Source organism: Boleophthalmus pectinirostris, unplaced genomic scaffold (genome assembly GCF_026225935.1).
Source record: "Boleophthalmus pectinirostris isolate CB_2022bp ecotype Guang Dong unplaced genomic scaffold, ASM2622593v1 HiC_scaffold_8, whole genome shotgun sequence".
Classification (NCBI taxonomy): Eukaryota; Metazoa; Chordata; class Actinopteri; order Gobiiformes; family Gobiidae; genus Boleophthalmus; species Boleophthalmus pectinirostris.
In genome coordinates this window covers 11302771-11308227 of record NW_026571515.1, presented here as the reverse complement: position 1 = coordinate 11308227, position 5457 = coordinate 11302771, and the positions used below count along the sequence as shown (strand labels likewise).

Genomic DNA, 5457 nt, shown 5'->3' with positions numbered 1-5457 from the left:
GACCAACACCGACCAAACACCGACCAACACCGACCACACACCGACCACACCGACCACACACCGACCAACACCGACCACCACACACCGACACACACCGACCACAACACCGACCCAACACCGACCACACCGACCCAACACCGACCACACACCGACCCAACACCGACCCAACACCGACCACACACCGACCACACACCGACCACACGACCCACACCGACCCAACACCGACCAACACACCGACCACACACCGACCCAACACCGACCACACACACGACCACACCGACCCAACACCGACCAACACCGACCCAACACCGACCCACACACCGACCAACACCGACCCAACACCGACCCAACACCGACCACACACCGACCACACACCGACCCAACCGACACCGACCCAACACCGACCCACACACCGACCACACACCGACCACACACCGACCACACACCGACCGACCACACCGACCCAACACCGACCACACACCGACCACACACCGACCACACACCGACCCAACACGACCACACACCGACCCAACACCGACCACACACCGACCCAACACCACGAGCGGTGGCACTACAATAAAGCCACACATTAAATTATAAAATTGCAATTATAATTAGAGAACAGCGGTTGTTTACCTGTGCGCGACAAGGCGGAGCCCTATCCCGGAAGTGCGCCGGGGAGTGCCCTTTTATAAGCCCAGGCGCCACCTGGTGGCCGAAGGCAGCAGCCGTGCACTGCTACACACTCATTCCCGGAAACTAAACCAGGTCTATACCAGGTCTAAAACCAGGACTAAAACAGGACTAAAAGCAGGTCTAAACCAGATCTAAACTAGATCTAAACCAGGTCTAAACTGGGACTAAACCACAACTAAACCGCGACTAAACCAGAACTACAACAGGACTAAAACAGGACTAAATCATGCTGCGTGGACGTGTTTCCTCGTCTTCTATCAATAATATTTTTAATATGGTTAAGGAAAGTCAGGGCTTTTTATTTTCTTTTAGCCGACAAAACATCTTATGTTACAATATCCTGGTCTTTGCTTCTCTACAGCAAATCAAGTAATCCAAAGTATTCAGATTACATTACTCAGTTTAAGTAATTTAATGGATTACATTACAAACTACATTTTGGGGTATGTAATCTGTAATCTGTAAGGGAATACATTTTAAAAATAACCTTCCCATCACTGTTAGTAGTAGTAGTAGTAGTAGTAGTAGTAGTAGTAGTAGTAGTAGTAGTAGTAGTAGTAGTAGTATATTTGCTTTTAATTAAGTTATCATTACTATTTTACTTAGTCTCCGTGTGATTTTAGCTCTCCATTTTTATTTTTACTATAACCCTTCGGAGTTTTATGTTTATGTTTTATGTTTTATGTTTAAATTGTTGCATATATGGATGAAACAGTGGGCCGGGGTTGCTGTTGTTTTTAATTATTGTCATTTTTTCTGTTGCATGTGAAGCATTTTGTGTTCCCAACCCAACTTTATAAAAGAATGAAAATAAAAGCTTTTAGGGTCAATGCAGGTTCATTGCTTTTGCCTCTAGAGTGCATGATGACACACGGGAGGATCGTTTATAGAAGAGAACTTTAAAACCACGTGACTCGATTGCGTAAACTCTGCAGACGGAGCCAGTGCGCGCGCTCTACGCTACGCCGCTGCCACAAACGGACTAAAGGACGGGGTTTTGGGGAATTATTTGTTGGGACAGAGGACAGAGCAGAGTAGAGGACAAAGCAGAGAGGGTGAGTCCGGAGGATTTATTTCTTCTGCTCCGTGCGCGGGCGCATACGGAGCCGCTGGAGGTGCTTCGTGTTTCCAGATCGTAGAGTTTAGTGCAGCGCTTTCTTATTCAGCAGCAGCAGTTTCTCACACTCGGGTCATTTATGTGCACTGTTATGCTGCAACGTGCATTAAAACTAGAACAGTAGAAGAAAAGGAACAAAAGGGGCTTATTGTAGTCCGTTTTATGGTCTAAACCAGGTCTAAAAGCAGGACTAAACAGTATGACACTAACAGTAGGTGGACATAATTTAAGGCAGCAGTGATCTCATATAAAAATCATTTTTCTATCAATAATATTTTTAATCTGGTTAAGGAAAGACTGGACTTGTTATTTTCTTTTAACAGACAAAACATCTTATGTTAAGATTCTCGTCTTTGCTTCTCTACAGTAAACAAAAGTCTGTTCATGGAGACTTGGACTCAACAGACAATTTGAAGAGAACAAACAAGAATGTTCAGGATGTGGTTGATACGTTCATGTAGTTTTAAAAAGCATGGCAATATCCAGATTACGTTACTCACGTTACAAACTACATTTTGGGATCTGTAATCTGTAGGGGAGTACATTTTAAAAATAGTCTACCCAACACTGGTGACATAGCTCAAGGAGTTACGAGTTAGGAGCTATGACGTAATGTATTCGGAACTAGCCTATGTAACCAGGACTTTCTCTGCGGCGCTCCCCACGCTCCCCTCCTCCTGCTCAGCCCTCCCCACACTCCACAGTGAGCAGCAGAGTGACAAAGCATCAAAAGCGAAAGCGAAACTAACTTTGCTTTCAGCGAATAAACAAAACAATACAAATACATGTACATTTTCAAACCAGGAAAAGGTAACATGGTGATCTAAATATGTTATGTTTTCACAATAAGTGCAATACTCCCGCTTTCATAACATTGGACTTGTAATGCACTAAGATACCACTGTTGTCATAGTTGCCCCGGGGCAGAACCAAGGCTGCCACTCTGCACCACTGGCCTCTCCGACTGCCAATTTACACTTACTCCTGTCTGTCCACAGTTCCACTTAAGGTCAAGTTACCAGCTTCTACTGGAAATCCCCAGAGCCAGAGTCAAACCCAGAGGTGATGGGTTTTTTCTGCCGCTGCCCCCGATAAATGCATCATCACAGACTTTAAATCCAGGCTCAAATCCGATCTAAAACTGATCAGGGTTAGGGTCTTTTCACACTTTGTAATGCAGTGACACTTGGACAATTTGTTTTATTTCATTATTTTATTGTTTTGAATGTTTTTATATTGTGTTGGTTTTATTGGAATGAACTTTGGTCATCTTGAGTGTTGTAAAGAGCTCTATAAATAAAGTTTGATTGATTGAAATACAGTGAACATACATTCATTCAAAAGTTTTATTGAACAACAGTGCATTTTTTTCCAAGCTTCTATTAGCCACATTTGACATCAGTGCAGATCTCAGTTTATAAAATGAAATAAAAAACCTCAAGCTGCTAAATATTAAAACATTTTCATTGCAAAAGCAGCACCATAAAAATATTTTATAATATAATAAGAATCTGTATTTATAAAAAGTTTTATAAAAAACTCTTCTATTTCACAGTGACCTTGTAAACTATTAATTCATCGTTAAGTTAAATTCTATGTAGCCTTTATATACTTTAACTGTGCAAACTACAGAATTTCATATAACTCTGAAATACAAGTACAGTTTCTACAGCTTTCATCACCTCAAAATGGTAAAAGTAATAATACATAAACCCTCACTGATACATTTGAAAAGCTTAAAAATTCTAAACCTACTTATAAAGGTCACAGTTGCCTTAAACTAACCCATAGGATCATTCACTAAGTAAACCCCTGTAAGCAAATACAAAAATGCAAAGAACTCTTTCAAAAATGAAATGTTGCAGCATTGTTTCAGTAAAATCAAAACATAAAGCAGTTAATATCCTTGAAAATGAAAAAAACATCCAAAATAACATCTTTAAAAGTCCCATATTATTCTAAACATTTGTCTTTTGTTATAGTGTGTAGAAGCAGCATTCCCCAGACCACATGGATGCTTCTTTTCATCAGAGCTGCAACTAACTAGTATTTTAGTATTTTTCTTCAAAGTCAAATCATGTAATGTTTTTGTCTTGATTCTTTTGAATGAGGTAAACTTTCCAGCTAATTTTAAGTGTTATAGTGTTTTTTATTTATTTCCAGATAATGAACAATTATCAAAGGCATTTTACCGTCTTAGCTTTTTGCAGTGGTCCAAAGTTATTGCATTCCATGAGCTTATAGTGTTTTTGGAGATGCTCTTGGAGACCAGTGCAGACTTTTGTAGTCATGGTAATGCTAACATCTAGCATGCTAACTCACACTTCCTGATTGCTGCTTCTACAGTATATCAATATATTACAAAAAATAAATTAATTAATAATAATAATAATAATAATAATAAAATGACCAGGGGTTTTTGGTCAGTAGTTGTTGCAGCCCTGCATAGTTCAGGTGTATTGTTACTTGGTCTAAAAGGTAAATTTCCAAATACATTTTAAAATGTTATAGCCTATAGTATTTGTAATTCATATTTTAAAAAGCATGTATATGTGTAATCTAGGACTAAAGTTACAAATGTAACAGGTGCATATGTAGTTATGCTTTGGCGCACGTGCAGCCCACAGCGACCTTGAAGGGGCAGCGGCAGTAGGTGGAGTTCTTGAGGTGTTCGGTGTAGAAGAGCGTCACGTAGATGGGCTTGGGGTTCGGAAATGTTGGGGGACAGGTGGATGTACAATGAGCGACCCAGTCCATCTGGCCCTCAACATTTTCTGCCCTGCAGCAAAAAGAAAAAAGCAGATTACTTTAATGTCGTACTGACATTGTGCATATGTCACTGCAAAGTGCACATGGCAGGTTAGACTACACGTGTCACAAAAACACACAGCTGCAGTAAGCAACTTTCTGGACGTGGCAAGTCACCTGCAGGATTCCATGGAAATGAGAAAGTAAAACCATACTTCTGAACATTCTCCACTTCGATAGATATGCTTAATGCCATACTGTGGGATATTACAACATTTCCACATTTCCCTCCACATGCTTTTATTTAATTTTGATTTAGTTTTTCTAAAAATGTACATTCTGTGGCTTTAATATAATCATACTTAAGTCTAACCATTTTTCCCCTTGAATTTTTGGTATAATTTTAGTAAAATTATAAATTCAAAAAATTACCAGCCTGGAAAGGATTGTTGTGGCGTGTAGGGCTAACTCCATAACTGTTACCATTAGTGACCACATTTTTATTTCATTTATTTATTTGTTTTAGTGTACACCCAAATTGAGCTTTTAACAATATGTCCGCAACTAAATCTTTGTTTCAAAATAGATACTTTTTATTAACGTGAACCAACATTTCTCAGTGTGCAAAGTTCTCTAGGGGCCATAAGACGATATCAGCCTCTCCATGTCCTCCACGCTTTGTTTTCCACTGATTATTCATCTGACCTCAACATGTGCTCCCGCGGAAATGACTTAACACTTAGGGCTAAGCTATTTTATTTTTAGAATAAAATGAAACTCGGACACTCACCTGATCGTCCACTGTGCGATGGACTTGTTCTGCAGTTCTGTCACCTGCATGTATTGTGGACGGGGGTGATTTTTGTTCACCGTTCTGCACTCGCGCCGACAGTGAG

The 5457-nt window shown here is 40.3% G+C and overlaps 1 long non-coding RNA gene across 1 annotated transcript in view; it reads left to right on the top strand.

Moving 5' to 3' along the window:
• Positions 1 to 1617: 1617 nt before the first annotated feature.
• The window catches only part of LOC129412451 (uncharacterized), a 15717-nt gene continuing 11877 nt past the window's right edge, over positions 1618 to 5457 (top strand). Inside the window, exon 1 of the long non-coding RNA XR_008633746.1 lies at positions 1618 to 1751. This is a non-coding gene — a long non-coding RNA (uncharacterized LOC129412451). The remainder of the gene's footprint in view (positions 1752 to 5457) is intronic.